Source organism: Coturnix japonica, chromosome 2 (genome assembly GCF_001577835.2).
Source record: "Coturnix japonica isolate 7356 chromosome 2, Coturnix japonica 2.1, whole genome shotgun sequence".
Classification (NCBI taxonomy): domain Eukaryota; kingdom Metazoa; phylum Chordata; class Aves; order Galliformes; family Phasianidae; genus Coturnix; species Coturnix japonica.
Genome location: NC_029517.1, coordinates 59,447,616 through 59,464,861, shown reverse-complemented (window position 1 = coordinate 59,464,861; position 17,246 = coordinate 59,447,616).

Here is a 17,246-nt window from a genome sequence, read left to right as displayed (position 1 = left end):
TGTCTAATGAGTCATTATTCTCTATTAAACAAGTTTAGGGAAGTAGAGATAATGTTTGCATATATTATAATGGTAATTTCAGACCAAAGTTTTACATCTGGGTCAAGATATACAGATTTTATATTCTGTGTAATAATATCCTGCTTAGATCTTGCTCATTTAAATGTGAAGCTAAACAATAACTTTTCTACTTTTGTCTACTTTGGGTAAGATATGGATCCAGAAGAGAATTAAAGCATTTGTAATAAACTTTGTTTGTCTGAAACCAAAGCATCTAATGTGAAAAAAAGAACAGAAAATATGTGACTGCTGGCTCTCTGCAGAGTCTGCTGTTAGGATGTCTTTCTACTACTATGTTTTCACCAATACACATTATGTTCTAACAGGTTTTCTTCTGTTTATGGAACATTTTATTTAAGTAAACCAAACCATGCTAAATAGCCACAAAAGACCGGAACTTTCTTTGAACTCTTCTTGGAGACAAATGTTTATGCTTAATTATAAATTGCTACCCTCCTTCTTTCCATTTGGAATTCTCCAAGTGCTCTAATTAGGTTTCCCTGAGGGTCAGAGAACATGAACAGTTTGAGCACAGTCTGGCTTTTTTAAGTGCTTGGAAACCTACTGTTATTGCTATTTGAGGAAACATAAGAGAAACTCAGCTGCCCTGACTAGCATAGAATAATTAATAATAATAGCTATGCAGTAATGACAGATCCAGGTTAATTGCATACTAATTAAGGGCTACAGTAAAGCAAATGACTATTTGCGTTTGAAATAATGTCTTGTGGACACAGTAGCTCACAAAAAAATGTACTCTATCCTCTTGGCAAGATCTCAAATGGGAATGAAATTCATCTGACACATGTACATGTGAACTCGTTTGAGAAGTCAGGGGCTTTGAGAGGCTCTCAGCAATGAGACAGCAACAGTTGTTAGCAGTGAATAGTTTGGTAGGAGTTGAAGTTAAGTTCTGAACCAGTGAATGGAGAGAGTGGATAGCAGAGCAAAGAATCAGTCAAAAAATAATTAATGGACAGCACTGAGTATAAGGAGCTATTCAACATGAAGAATTAGAAATTCAGTTAGCGGCAACCAAGGAAAGAGGCAGGAGAGGTGTTCATCTGTTAGCTATTCCTGGATTCTTAAAAAGAAAATTAAGGACCTTGTCAATCAAAGGATGAATAGCTGAGAAAAGTGCTGACCAGCCATGAATTATATAGAACTTGGTGCAGTTTGGAAAACTAGTTTGAGGCTGTACCTGAGGCATCTGTTAGTGTGCTGTGAGATCAAGAAAAAGGCATGACAAGTTATTTAGGGAAGCAGGAACAACTGATATATTAAATAATCAAAAAGATGAACTGAACACTCTGAAGAACTTCTCATGTTAGTATAGACAGAGAAATAGTAAAGATATTCAGAAAGTCATCTTGCAGTCAGGCAATATTAAGTATATAGGCTAACCGTAGGCTGCCATTCTGGATTTCTCCCTTGCCTGATTCTTTAAGGTCTTTGGTCACATACAAATCAGAATTGTTCTTCAGATGAGTGGGAGCAAAGAATGTAGGTACCAAGACAGAAGAAAAGAACAAATGGATTCATATCTCTTGCTTATATTCAATTATAGATGAAAATCAGTGGTTCCTGGATTATGTATGATTTTATTCACAGAAGAAAGGATATGCAAAAGTGCAAAATTTGATACAAAATAATAAATGTAGTGAAATAAAATAGTTTCATGAAACAACAAATGCTGACCTAATTGAAATATATGCATATATATAGTAATACTTATTTGTAGTTTTTACCTACAAGCTCGATTTACAAGTCTTAAAGATCAAATTCCTCCCCAGGAACACTAGAGGAGCGCATAGATGGGACATGTAGATATTATAATAATGAAAAAATAATATGAGTGTAATATTTTCTTATGTGTATTTTAGTGTTTCATTATTTGATTAAATTAAGGAAATACTACATAAATCCAAGGGATTTTGTCCTGCACTGGAATAGGAAAAGTAATACTCAACTGGATAAGTTGTGATTATTCTAATTACTATGCTCTGTTAAAAATAACTTTGTGGTTAGCTTTCTGAATTTCTTCTAATTGAGTAAAATACTTAATCCAAATCAAGTTCTCTGAGGATGATCCATTAATTGGGTTTTTACGGTACAAACTAATGAAAACTTTAAACGGAAATTGGTTTATACCTGGTAATAAAGAAAGTAATAACTGAATTAAAGCCATTAGAGTTTCAGAAGATGTGGCTATATTGAATTGTTCAGGCAGAAACCCTATTTTTTTGCCAGAAAAATATATTTAAATATTTTTCTTTATAAATCTAGCTACCTATATCAATGGGCTAGACTTGCAGGTGTTCTAAAGTTGATACTGTAAATGAACTTTATTAGTGAGAAGGTGATTTATATCAGCTAAAGAGTTGGTCTAAAGTCATTAGCAAAAAAAAAAAATAATAATAATAAAAAAAATCATCTAGCGTATTACATTCTTATGCATTTTTGTATGTAAAACTATACATCACCAGGTGCTTTTTCCACAGTTTTATCATTGCCTCTTGGTTTCAATAGAAAAAGGAATAACTCAAGGATTCATCTTGATCTCGCATCAGAGATGCTGAATATGTTTTAAAACCATTAATAAGAGGATATTCAGTTTTTCTAGTAGCTGAAGTGAACTCAAACTATGGGGTCCAAATTTATAAGAACAATGACTTCATGCTCTTTGAAATCAATGTGCAAATCTGAGAAACCTTAAAGAAACAGAAGAAGCTAATGGGGTTGAAACTTTGCAGGGCCTGAGACTGATAAATCTCCTGCAGCCTACACATACATAAACATATATATTACATATAACTCAGTCTTTTGTCACTGTATAAATAAAAGTGACAAGCTTACTTAAGCAGGAGAAAGCAGTTATGCTATCCAACATATTTCAAGGACAGGTAACAGGCCAGGAAAAAAAATAAAAAAGCTGCAAGCGTATTAAAAGAATTAATATTGTTCAAAGTCACTCACTTGTGGTAGGTAACAGGAGGGGCATGTAGAAATTCATTTCAGAGAAGAAGACAGAACTGAGAGGTCTTTGGAAGAAAGTACCACCTAATAAGTCCAACAATCACTTTTTGAAAGTACTCACATAAGTGGCAGTTTAACCACACTGACACCATCCTTACTAAATGTATCACTTTAATAAGATGCTTTCATTGAACTTTATCAGAGGAATTTTTTTAAAAAGTTAGATTTTCTTCCATAGGATACCAATGGTTTCTTTTGGCTTCCATCTATCAGACCATCTAAGAAATGTGACTCACCAAGATATTTAAGATATTTATCCCAGTTCATTAAACTAACAAAATGCATCTATGAAACCCCAAGCTCTACCTCCACTAAAATCCGTGGACTGCTGTGTGGGCTTCACAGCAGCTTCTAATAATACTGAGCCTTCTCCCAGGAGCTGTATAAAAATTGGGTTGCTGATGCTACTTTGAATCAGCAGGATAAACCAGAAAACAGAAAATGTAAAAAACCACTGAGATAAAAACATATTTACTTCCCTGCTCCTGCTAGTGCAATCCAATGCTTGATAGCAGTACTATTGTTAATGCTTACACAGTAGATGAAAGTTACTATAATTCTGTCGAAAAAAATATTTTTATCCTGCTGTAAAAGTTATAACATACTCTCAGTACAGCATGTCAGGCTCTTGCTTTGTTAATCTTTTTCAAAGAGAGTTTTTGGCTAATGGTTGCTTCTCCCACACCTGGGATATTGTGCTTACTGATGCAGAACTTTGTGATTTTAATCAAGTGTTGGTAAGTCTGATACTCAGGACTTGTATTATTATATTAACTATACCTACAAAACTGATTTTGAACAGTTGTGAATCCAGTGTGAAATAGTGCTTAATGGTAAGAAGTTTTTCTGAGTTTTACATAAAAAAAGAAAGAATCAAAACAGAAAACATGACTTTGGCTATATTTTACACTAGATTTACCAGATTTCCAATTAGGTGCAGAGCTTCAGGGAATACTGTCTGATTTTATTATTATTATTATTCTTTCTGAATAAATATCACAAGTTTCAGGGATATCATCAGGGCCAAGATGATATAATTATTTCATGCTGCTGATAAATTATCACACTGATAAAATACACTTCTGGACGAAGTGATACCTAAAGAAGGTGATATGGAACAAGTATTATTCTTTGCTCTTGTAACAGAAGTACTTCTTGGTTTGCAAATAATCTACTCAAAACTCATACTAATCCATTTTACTATTCACGTCAATTGTGGTTTGAGGCTGCATTTTTCTTGGTCAAAACATTAAGCTTAATATCTATAAACTCGAGTACTATGTATTATCTACATTTCTATTCTTTGCACAGTAATGCAAAATGGCTTTCTTTTTTTAAACAGGATGATAGCAGAGAAATACATACATTTAAATAACAGTGTATAGACAGGCTCATTTTTTGTCTCTGTGTTGTCATACTGAAGTGTACAGATACCAATCCTGTGTTCTGGTCTACATCTCTGGACTTGTCACTGCAGTCCCCATCAGTGTGTCTCTCTGAACCGTTTCATAATCTGTTTCTTAGTCTCTTGTAGCAGAGCAAGTAGATAAGTCTTTTTTTCTGTTTGTTGTTTCTTTTTTTCTGCCAAAGTCAGTTGAAACATTTTCCTAAGCAATGGTGCCAACTACTAGGAAGTCAGGAACTTAAAAATGCATAGAAAGTACATCTCTGACAAAACATAAGTATCTTTGAATATCCATTTGTTCTCTGCAAATAACAGTATGCTACAACGCTCTGCTAACTTTCCATATTTTTTAGATCTGACTGACATCCCTTTCATCATTTTGACAATTTTCAATCATCATAAGTTGCAAGGTGTTTCTAAGTCATCTTGCCAAAGTAGTGCTGGTTAATCTCAAATCATTCTTTTCCCTCATTTACCACTTTTTTGCCCTCACTTTGAGTTTTGCATCATGGCAAGGGGTTCGCTGCTGCTCCAGATACCCAGTTCATGTGTTTTTATTAGATACGGCTGTTCTGGCAAAAAGCTTTTATGAGCTTTTCTCATGTTCCTAACTGAAAGCAAGTATTGTTAGCACAAGATAGTGTCCTTGGTTGCAAATATTGGTTTTCTGAATATGAAAAAAGCTTCTGTATCTTTAAGTCAGCTTCTGATTCCTGTTGTGAGCACACATGTTCAGTGTTGATATTCCTGTAGGTGACTGTGAAACAGAAAGGATTGACCGTTTCTCATTTATTCCAAAACTCACCCTTCTGTTGAGAAAGATAAATAAAGGAATTATTTTTCTTATTGATGCTAGGGAAAGAAAAATCAGAAGGTACATTTTTTAGAGAAATATACTGGAAATCTTACAGAAGGAAATGGTTTTTTGCTGTTTCATTAGCTCTCGTAGATTTAAAAAAATCTATTATTCTAAAGAAATCCTCAAGTTTTTTGTTGTGTTTTTTTTCCCCCGAACCTCAGATATCATCATTTATGTATCCTTACTGCAGATGATTTTTTTTTCTCTGTAGTTTTTAGATTTCTTCTTTACTTCTCCTATAAAATGAGGAAGAATGATACTGTTGCTTTAGAAATTACAACAGATAACAATGCTATGGAAGTTCATTGATAGATTCCCTAAAAATTAGATGATTTTTCTTTATATAACATGGTATTGGTTCTTCTTTTTTAGGTTTTGTTCAACAATGTCCACTGAATCAAGTTTCCTAAAACTCCTAGTGTATGGGTCCAGTAGCCTCTACCTCTAGATATCAGTATTTGGTGTATAGAAAGCAGTGATTTAAGTTTTTACAGTATCTGTATGAGAGTGAAAAGTGAAAGCAGATGGATCAGGTAGAAGTAAAGAAAGGGCTTTTTTCTTCTTTCCTGTTCTACCCTTTCTACAGTCTGACTGGAGCAGTAGAGCTGTCAAAGAAGTGAGTCTTGTAAATACTTTGATTAAATGGGATATACTGTTCTTGCAAATGATACAACAGTGAATCTCTGCATTTCTCACCTAGTAACCTCTGTCAGGAACTCATCACTTGCTTTCTTGCTTGCCTGAGCACTTCAACATATGTCAGTCCAGTGAGCAACATCTGCGTCTTTCTGTATAAAGAAAGAGTATCTGATGAAACTGAGCTTTGTTATACATAGTATATTAAAAAAATTATAGGAGAGACAATTACTAAATTAGATGTGAAAATGGAGAAGCCAGCAAACAAGTGGCATATTCAGATGTGCATTAATTAACTGCATGTTTTTACTATGTCTGCCCCGAAAAGGAAAATAAATAAATAAATAAATAAATAAATAAATAAAAATCATAACAGGTAATAAAAGTTTGTAACACTTCCCCAGTTGTTCCTGTGTCCCAGAACATATTAATAATAGGCTACCATCACTTTCTGATCCTCTGAACACTTTCTTCTCCAACAAATAAATCAGACACCTTGGGGAATGATTGTATCCATTCCTACTCACTCTGATATTCTTTTTATACAGTTTGGGATTTAGATTTCCAACACCATACAGACTTGACAAACTTCTTAGCTTCAGATTAAATCAGAATAGACTGCTGTATGTTCTCTGAACTGCATATACAGTTCTATTTAAAAAGATTGCAGTTGAAATCAATAGCACTACTGGGTCTAGAAGGATCAGAAAGTTCTCTGCTAAACACTTGAAATATATTTAAAAATGTAAGATGTATATTTTTTGTTTTGTTTTAATTTCCAGATGTAAACGATTAGACATGGCAAGCCAAATCTAATGGAAATACTAAACAGTGCTTTATCTTGTTTTACACTGGAAAATATGTTGATGCCTGTTTGGGAATTACTAGTTCACAGCCTGAACCAATGGTTGAGCACCAGGTGAGAAGACATGGCTAACCCATGTGAAAGCATAGGTGAAAGTGATATAAACACACAGGGCCCACCTTTCCTCACCTTCATTTAAAGGTCAGAAGCCAAGAGAGCAGTATTTCTATTTGGATATTTTGCCTTTCTTGAGACTTCTCTAGCTTTTGGAGGGGTGAGCTTCCTTTTTGTTGTTTGTTTTGCTTGTTTATTTTGTTTTGTTTTTGTTTGTTTTCTGTATTGCTTTTTAAACTAGGTCTTGATAAATTCTTTATAAATGTGCTCCTATCTTTCTAGAAGTTATCATCATCTGTACTGTTCTACTTTGCAAAGATTGCTGCTATACAAAGTGAGACAATTCAAAAGGAGAATATTCAGTGTCAGGTACAGAACTGGTGTTGCCTTTTAGTGACTAATAGAAGGGGCTTTGTTGCCAGAATAAGAAAACAGCATCAGTGCCAGTATGAAGTGTATACGGTCACAGCTACAGTTCTGTTCTACACTGGAACTAAATAGAGAGAAATTAATATCTAGTTTCAGGTGTCATTACACAAAGATAGTAGGCTTTCCAGTAAATTATTTGTTTTTCCTTCAATTCTGTATTATGATTACAAGAGACATCCAACACCACCTGTCCCTGCTCAGGCACAGGGCTGCAGCAAGAAGAGCTGGGCTTCAGCTCTGCTCTGCCCTGTCTGCCTACGGAGCTTGCACAGCCAGACCCACCTGTGAGCCTATGCCTTGGCCTATTACCATTCCTATGGAGGTACTTGGAGATGGAGCTGCCACGATGCCCCATGTGCACTACCCCAGTGGTGCTCTGTGAGGGGTTCTGCATGTTTGGCTCTGCCAGGCCCGTTCAGGGGCACCCAGTGTTCCTGGCCCCAGGGAGATATTGGTACCCTCAGAATCTCAATATTCTGTGTAATCATTTCACTAATACATCACATTAAATAAGTGTTTCACCTCCCTTTCCCATCCTCCTCCACTCTCCCTGAGGGGAAAAAACAAAACAAACAAAAAACCAAAACTACTAAAAAAAACACCAAACACCTTCTCTCTAACCATATGTACACCTGAAGCTTTTAAAAGCAAATGGCAGGGAAATGAAAATAAATGTGTATTTGTCAAATAAGATCCACAATACTATGTCAGGTTACATTTCTTAAGGCAATGCATCTAATTGCTGAGCAGTCAGTAAAACATTATTTAAGAATTGTCCTAAGTAATTCAATTAGGCTACTTCAGTTTGCTTAAACACACATTAATCTTTCATAGTGACATCAAATTTGCAAATACCTTGGGGAAAAATTCTGCAGTAAATCATTTGTAAATGCAATAAACATTTAACCTGTAAGATATTAGATGAGACTGAACAGTTAAAAGCAGTTCTGGTTTATTCTTTTCTTCTTTCCTGAGGAAGAAAAAAAAAAAAAAAAGAGAGAGAGAGATCAGAACTGCTTAGTAATTTCTTTATATCATTCACAGACAGAATCTGCAGTGTTATGATTGATGATTTGTGGGGTGGGGTCTACAATGGCACTGCTTATACTGTTGCTACCAACTGAGGAATAAGCTGGGCCAACTAAAACAGTGACAAATGTTCCTTTGCTGACTCCACAACATGGGCCAGAAGGTCAGCCACCTCATGGCTATGTATAGCTACATGGGATCCTCTTGAATCCTTTCCGGGAAACCTGAATCCTCTGCTCCCTTTTCATAGAATTGCAGAGGCTGAAAGAGACCTCTGGAGATCATCTAGTGCTGGCGAATTCAGCCTGTGGGCAAGACGTGGCCTAGGACAGCTGGTAATTAGCACTTCTCCCTGATGCTGCGCTATCATGACAGTGCCTCTTCCCTGCCACCTAGCCCTGGGTACACACCCATTTCTCAATGGCTACATTCTCTAAACAATTCCTCTTTACTCAGTGTGGCCCAGGCAAGCCAAAAGTTTGTATATTCATGATTTTAGTCCAAGTCCCTGCTAATGCAGGTTCTCAAGATTAGGTTGCACAGGAATAAGTACAGGAGGGCTTTTGAAAATCTCCTTTCCTATAGTATAGGAGTATATATACTCCTTTACTATAGGGAATCTACTTTAGCAGGAAGTGCAACTAGATAATCTCCATAGGTCCTTTCCAGGCCTTGAGATTATGTGACCCTGTGATTGTTTCATATGAAAAGTGGTGGGTTTTTGGTTTCTGTCCTATTTATTTATTTGTTTGTTTATTTGTTTGTTTATGTTGTTGTTGTTTAATATTCCTTCTGTATTATGCAATTTTAGAGTAGAATACTGAGCCTTCAAGTCATGATGTACAAAATGCCTCTCAGTCTTATGAACCTGTTACTAACCTGTTGCAGATGATAAGTTCTTAATCATAACTTCTTTTGACATGATCCGATATGAAGACATCCATTAACACCTTTTATCATAAGAATATATAAGTCTTGTCTTAATAGATCAGGAACTAATGATACTGTTGTCATTCCTTTCTTATGCAAATTAGAAATTGCATGAAACAAAATAAGACACATGGAAATACTTTGTGATATTTCAGATTACAAAAATAAACCAACATGCTGAATCTTAGGTCTCTTGAGATGAGCTTTACAAATTTTCAAAAGAAGGCAGAAAAAGATAAATTTATTTGAATTTGAAAATAAATAAAAATACGTCTGAGTGTGCTATCATGGTTGGCTGAATTTGGCTAACCATGCTCAGCTCTGATCAGTTACTGATTTATTGCTGCTCAAACTGTTTTTAATAACAGTATTTAGTCAATGAGTCAGTAAAAACAGTTACAAAGTGTTGTGTCTTATATGCAGTGTTTAAAAGGACATTTTGAAAGTTCAGATTCTCCTGATTTTATATTCTGTAAAGTGCACAGAGTCTGTTTTGTTTTCCTATTTCTGTTTGGAAGTAGGAGAAATTTAATTATGACTGAGATATTAGTTATTGATGGAAATATATAGCTTATGAACTATGAAACGGGAAATACTACTTTTTGTTTGCATGGCCTTAGACTAGACCTAGGAATGTGATCAGCGTGAAAAGGCAACTGAGCAGTATTACTTGCAATGTTTGTGTTCAGCCTGTGTTAACTTTGCTTGCAGTTTCCTCTCACTGTGAGGGAAGTGGTGGCATTATGAAGTTCTGCAGGAAGTCTCTTACACTGCTGTTGAAACTTAGCATGATGTACCTGAGTTGTACAGTGTGAGAGCTTTCTCCTTCAAGTAGCTGAACTTAGAGAATGCAGTAGCAGCTGTGGCTGTTCTGTCAGGTGGTGCTCATCATCTCACTGAATTAGACACTCAGTGAACAAGAGCATTAAAGTGCACCAGAAATTCAAAATGTTATATACTATGTTCCAGAATGAGACAAGTGGAAAATACACATAATGGGCATGACTATACATTGAAAATGTGTTTGCAGTTTGCACGTATTCAGTTTTCTGTGAACAGTCCTTTGGGAATCCCTTTACATATGCAAGTGATTGATTCATAGGAATCCACTGATGTTCATTTCTGTTATTCAAATACACTGTGTTGCAGTGTATGTTCTGTGTTATTTATTTATGGGAGTGACCTTGTGAAAAAAACTGAGCCTACAAATAACTGTGTGTCCAAATTAAATAACAGATGTATGGTGCAACACTGCTGGAGTTTTAGATTGATAGGGAATACTCTACGTGTTCTGTGACTGGTACAGATGATATTATGTACTCCTTTTATCTTATTAGTTTTTTAAATAGCAAAGCATGAGTAAGGCACAAACATAGTTTGGAAACAAGAAGAGTTTTTGTGTCCCAGAAAGCTCTGACTGTGGCCATATAAGCAGTGTGGACAAACAGGAACAGCGTTAAGTGATGATCCTGACAAACTGTTTTAACTGTGTCCTATAAAGTGAGAAGTCTGGTTCTGGTATCCGTACTGTACTCATTTCAAAGGCTTTTTTCATTGTTGCTTGATTTTAGTATTTCTAGCTTCAAGATTATTCTTGACTGATTCTGTTAAATGGCATTAACTACACTTTCTGGCTTAATGCTGTCCCAAGAAAATCCAGTTCAGTACTTTCAAACCATTCTTCCTCATGTGAACCAGAGTCTACTAAAGTTCAGACATGATCTGAACTAGTTTGTTTATATAGAGACATTTGCAGATAGCAACTTAATAAATAACAGTAAATTGGATTTACTTTGCTTGAAGTTTCCTTAAAATTATACTGTAGATTTTGATTCCGTAGAACTTCTATTAAGTATTTTCAGATGTATGAAATATAATTATCTAGTTTACATTAACTGTTTAGGCTTCCAATACAGGTAACAGGAATTGAAATAATTGTAGTGAATATAAGAGTTCAGGTGTATCATCATTAACGTAGAATAGGAGGAATTATCTTTTGGATGTACGTCTTCCTTCTTTGCCATTAGGTGAGTCTTGAGCAATGATGAGATGCTTACATTTCAGGCATTATTTTAAGCTGAAGGCTGTACAGATAAGAAAACTCTGGTTTGCAAATAGTCTTGGTAATTTCTAACTTTCAGAAGATAGGACCTTTTGAACTTTGAGGAAAACTGATCAAAACAGCTATTGTTTAAGTTGCACAACTGGTATGCTAGGGGGAGATGTTCGAGTTTATAAGCACACTTTTGCAAAAAAACTGAGTTCATGGGTGAAATGTTGAGCGTTCACACATAGAGGGGCACCAGAACTTCAGATGAAATGGAGGGCAAACTGTGTCAGGTTTCATACAAAGTTAATAAAAAACAATAACTGCAAAAAGAGAGAAGTATGAAGAAAATCCTTTCCAAAGGATTTTTCTGGGACACAGTTTTCCTCTTGTAATGTACAGAGGATTCTAATGCAGTAGTTCATTTCCTATTAAACAGTTTCTCATTTCAGATGCCTGCTAATCAGTCATAGAGGGAACATGAGACTAGATCTCCTCACTACTCCTCAATTCAGTTTATTGCATCTGTGCTTAAGAAAGTAATAAATCTTCTTTTACCTATCCCTTCTGACAAAATTTTTATATCAAAACTGATGTTTCAGAATGTTTCAGGTTCAGTAAAACAGCATTTTTCCTGTCTTACCAGCTCTATTTGCCACATTCCTGTCAATGTTGCACTTGCTGATGAAAAATCCAATTTGAGCTAGTGTGAAGTATTCCGAAAATGCCTGTCCAGAAATTGTAACTTAAAGAAGATTTTCTATCTGTAAAGCTTTCCTTTCACAACCAAAGCTAGCTTCAGGGTCTGGGGAGACTTCAGCACAACTCATTCCAGTCCTGTGTGAATCTGTAGTGAGTCATTCCCAAAAGTACTGCAAGATCTAGAGCATGTAATAAACTTCAAGAAACAGAAGTAGTTCTAAGGGAGTGGGACTGTACCACAAGGGATGGATGACAAGCCAGGAGCTTTGCAATAATCCAAGAAATACCTTGTATTAAAAAGTATCTTTTGAATGAGCATAGAATTTGCAGAAAGATGCTCATGAGATTATTTCTGTCAGTGTTTGCGCTTAACTGTGCTTTAGAGGGTTTAATAAGCATTGGCCCTTTCATCAGGCAAAAAAGAGCCATGAACAAATGTGAGAATCTCTCTTGTATTCCGTATTAATTACTGGAATCTGATGAAATTAAACACAGGAGTAGAATTTCTGGTTTGTTTTGTTTGTTTTTGTTTTGTTCCTCCCTCTATGCCACCCCAAAAGAATCAAGACCTAAATATTTTGTTTTCCTATGATTTTTTCTTAAACGTGAATTTCAATTTGAGGAAAGGACTTTGCAGTTTTTATGTTTATTTTATGTTTATTTTATTTTTCTTTATTTTATCTTTTTTTTTTTTATTTCAAATTGAAAGGAACAGAAATGTTTATTTTCATAAAGAAAATATTTATTAACTGATGGAAATTTTCACTATACAATAATTTATATATATATACATACATACATACACACACACACACACACACACACATATATATATATATATATAGTGTATTTAATAATATGTTCTATATAATTTTATTTTCATAAACATAATAATTTAAGGGAAAGAAAAACTTGATTCTTCTGCACAGGTTGACTGTGGTTTTGCTGTAATACATTCCGACTTTTCATAATCACATAGAATAGTTGTGGAGTATGTCTGTTGCTTGTTTGTTTATTTGTTTTTTACCTTCATATGTCTTCGTCTATCTCCAAAAGAGTAATAAAATAAGTTGTTCATATTGGTTTGCTAGACTCTCAATACAGATCTTTAACTGATCTACAAATTTTCTGTCTAGTTTCATTTAATTTATGGGCAATGTTAGTCTAGCATTTTTTCAGCAAAATTCATGTGTGTTATTCTTTCTTCTTCCTAATCTTACACAATGTGTTTCTGAATGTCTGTATCAAACAATTCATCTCTAAGAAAGAGAATTCACTAGAGAAACAGCTGAAGGATTCAAGTGTGTATTAGTCTGTTAGCTTTGGGACAGCATAGGTCCCTCATGTGAGTGCTAGGATCCTTTGAGTTTTTTTTAGTTTCTGCTAACAAGAAAAAGAATTATCATCACAGCATGTTATGCAGTACTATTAAACCTTCTTACCAAGGCATTTGAGGAATTTTATAATATTACTATTGAAAGTAAGAGGCAAGTGTACACTTCTCTGGCAAGGACTGGGAGAATGAAGTACCATCCAGTGCAGGCATCTAAGGAACCTCAATGTGCTCAAATTCATGAGAACTGATGAAGTGCATCTGAGGGTCATGAGGGAACTGACAGATTAAATTCCTAGAATCATAGAATTGCTCAGGTTGGAAAAGACCTTAAAGATCTTCTAGTCCAACCACAACCTAACCAGACTACTCTAACTCTAACAACCCTCTGCTAAATCATGTCCCTGAGCACCACATCCAAATGCTTTTAAACACATCCAGGGATGATGACTCAATCACCTCCCTGGGGAGCCTATTCCAGTGCTTAACAGCCCTTTCTGTAAAAAAAGTGTTTCCTGATATCCAACCTAAAGCTCCCCGGTGCAACTTGAGGCCATTTCCCCTCATCCTGTCACCTGTCACCAGTGAGAAGAGACCAACCACGCTCTTGCTGTAAGCACCTTCTTGGCATTGGAAGAGATCAATAAGGTCTCTCCTCAGCCTCCTCTTACCCAGACTAAAAAGACCCAGTTTCTTCAGTGGTTCCTCATAGGGCATATTCTCCAAGCCTTTCATGAGCATTCTTGCCCTTCTTTGGACCTTCTCCAGCACCTGCTCTTTCTGTATTGAGGCACCCAAAACTGAGTATAGTACTCAAGGCAAGGCCTTTCCAGTATAGGGCCAGCACTGTTTCCCTAGTCCTGCTCACCACACCATTCCTGATACTGGCCAGGATGCTGCTGGTCTTCTGGGCCACCTGGGCGCAATGCTGGCTCATATTCAGCTGACTGTCCATCAGTACACCAAGGTCCCTTTCTGTCAGGCAGATTTCCAGCCACCCCTTCCCAAGCCTGTAGGGTTGCCTGGAGTTCTTGTGACCAAAATGCAGGATCTGACATTTGGCCCTATTGAATCTTAGACAGTTTACCTTGGGTCATTGATCCAGTCTATACAGGTTCCTCCGTAGTGCATTTCTCCCCTCTGGAAGATCAACACTCTCTCCCAGCTTGTCACCTGCAAGCTTACTGGGGGTACATTCAATCCCCTCATCAAAAGCATTAATAAATATGTTAAATAGAAGCAGCACAAGGACTGAGTCCTGGGGGACAATGCTCTTGACTGTCCAACAACTGGATTTAACTCCATTTACCACAACTCTTTTGGCCTGTCTATCCAGCCAGTGTTTCACCCAGTGGAGCATACACCCATCCAAACCATGGGCAGCTAGCTTCTCCATGTGAATGTTATGCGGGACAGTGTTAAAGGCTTTAATGATGTCCAGGTAGACCACACTGACAGCCTTGCCTTCATCCACCAGGCAGGTCACTTAGTCATAGAATGAAATCATGTTTGTCAAACAGGATCTACCATTCATAAAGTGGGCTGTTCAGCTGACTGGGCCTGATCCCCTGGTTGTCCTTTAATTGATCCATGATGGCTCCTGAGATTATCCATTCCATAGCTTTACCAGGCAATGAGGTGAGACTGATTGGTCTGTAGCTACCAGGACCATCTTTTTGGCCCTTTTTGAAGATGGGACTTGTATTTGCCAGTCTCCAGTCCACCAGGACATTCCCAATTAGCCAGGACTATCAAAAGATGATGGAGGGTGGCTTGGCAACTACATCTGCTAACTCCCTCAGCATGTTATCCATCACTTTTGAAAAGTCATGGAAATCAGTGAAGTTCCCAGTGGCTAGGAAAGTAGAAAACTAGCCCTAATTTTTTAAAAAAGGGAGAAAAATAAGACCTTGGAAACTACAGACTAGAAGTGTTCAAGACCAGATTAGATGGGACATTGGAAACCTTATCTAGTGAAAGGTATCCCTGCCCATGGCAGAGCGGAGTGGAACTAGATCTTGTTAAGATAAATTACTACCAAAACCACTCTATGATTTTTGTGATTCTGTTAATATTAAGAAAGAGTCTCTACTTGTGTCAAACATTATTTTGTGGAAAAACCTACAGCAAAACCAACACTGAGCATGCCTGGACTTCATTATGATTGAAAGGACTGCTACCTTCCAACAACATTCTCTTTGTCCATTACTCTCTGAAATCCACAGGAGCTATGTTCAGGTATTTTCCTGAGAGGAAAATGTTCATTGTTCCTCAGAATAGAAACAAAGCAGGTATTGATATTATTACCTCCATTTAGAGATAAGATATGGATTTTGGAGCATGGCAAGTAAACTGAAGATGAAAAACATTATGTTGAAATGCAGTGGACTGTACAGAGCATGGAGGATGGAATAATATGTTAATATCAGTTCCCCATAATTGGTGTCATGGGCATCTAAATTTACAGTGTTATAATGACATAAGTATATTAGCTATTACCAATTCCATGATGAGGTGTACCTCTGAAGTTTTTAATTTAATCTCTTGGGCTTCTGTTTCATTTGCACTTGATCAATTATTTGTTCTTTTGATAGTTAGACCTCTAGCTGTGCTACTTGCAATTATCTCACAAAATCCTGTCTTTCTGACAACTAGATAGTACCATTTTCATTGCTTTCAATGAGGGAAAGTGAATTTACAAACAGTACAGGCAGCTTAATGAGTGTATCGCTACTATATCTCTGTCAGAAATGCATTCTACTCCTCATTCTTGCATGCAGAAAGATACTTGCAAAAATTATTAAATAGCTTTTGTGAGACCAAGTGCACTCCTGTAATCTTGAAATTCTCTGTTTCTCTCTGCAATTCTATCCATCTACAGGTAAACCATGTGAAAGGCTTTCCTACTTGTTGCCTAAAAGAACTGTACACAATCACCTGCACCTTCATGTATAGCTAAATGTCTAAGGGCTGACCCAATTATTTTATTTCTGGGAAGCTACCTCTTAACATTTGAAAATCATAGAATCATAGAATGGTTTGGGTTGGAAGACACCCCAAGGATCATCAAGTTCCAGCCCCTCTGCCACAGACAGGGCCACCAACCTCCAGATCTCGTTCTTGATCAGGCAGCCCAGGACCCATCCCACCTAGTCTTGGACACCTTCAGAGATGGTGCATCTGCAATTTCTCTGGGCAGCCTGTTCCAGCACCTCAGCACTCTCTCTGTGAATAAATTCCCCCAACATCTAATCCAATCTTTTCCTTCTTGAGCATAAAATCATTCCTCCTTGTCCTGTCACTGTCTACCCTTGTAAAAAGTTAATTCACCTACTGGAAGGCTGCAATGAGGTCTCCTCGTAGCCTTCTCTTCTCCAGTTCGAACAGGCTCAGCTCCCTAAGCCTGTTCTTTCTTTTGTTTTTTAGCTGGTAAACTAAAAAGAGCAACACAGCAAAACAAGCCTTACCCAAAAGCTAGCCTTCAAATCACTGAGGAAAAGCCAATATTCTGATATTTAATGCCATCACTTTGGTGTTTTGTGTGTGTGTGTGTGTTTTTGTTTGTTTGTTTGTTTGTTTGTTTTTCCCCTCCTATCTATTGCAGGATTTTCATTTTATTGCTGATATTGGACACACAGATAATTACAGCTCTTGGTAGATCATTAACAGACCTGCTTTTAAATCAAAACATTTAAATAATGAGTTGGTCTAATTTCACTTCCCTGTTGACTGTCAACAATTACTTTTCTTTCCTCTCTTAATGAATGATTCAGTTTTTTAATTGCAAAACTACTTCCCTGGCTAGTCCAAGAGGAAAATCTTTCATGATTGCATACGTTTGTGCACTTTTATGTAGAATTC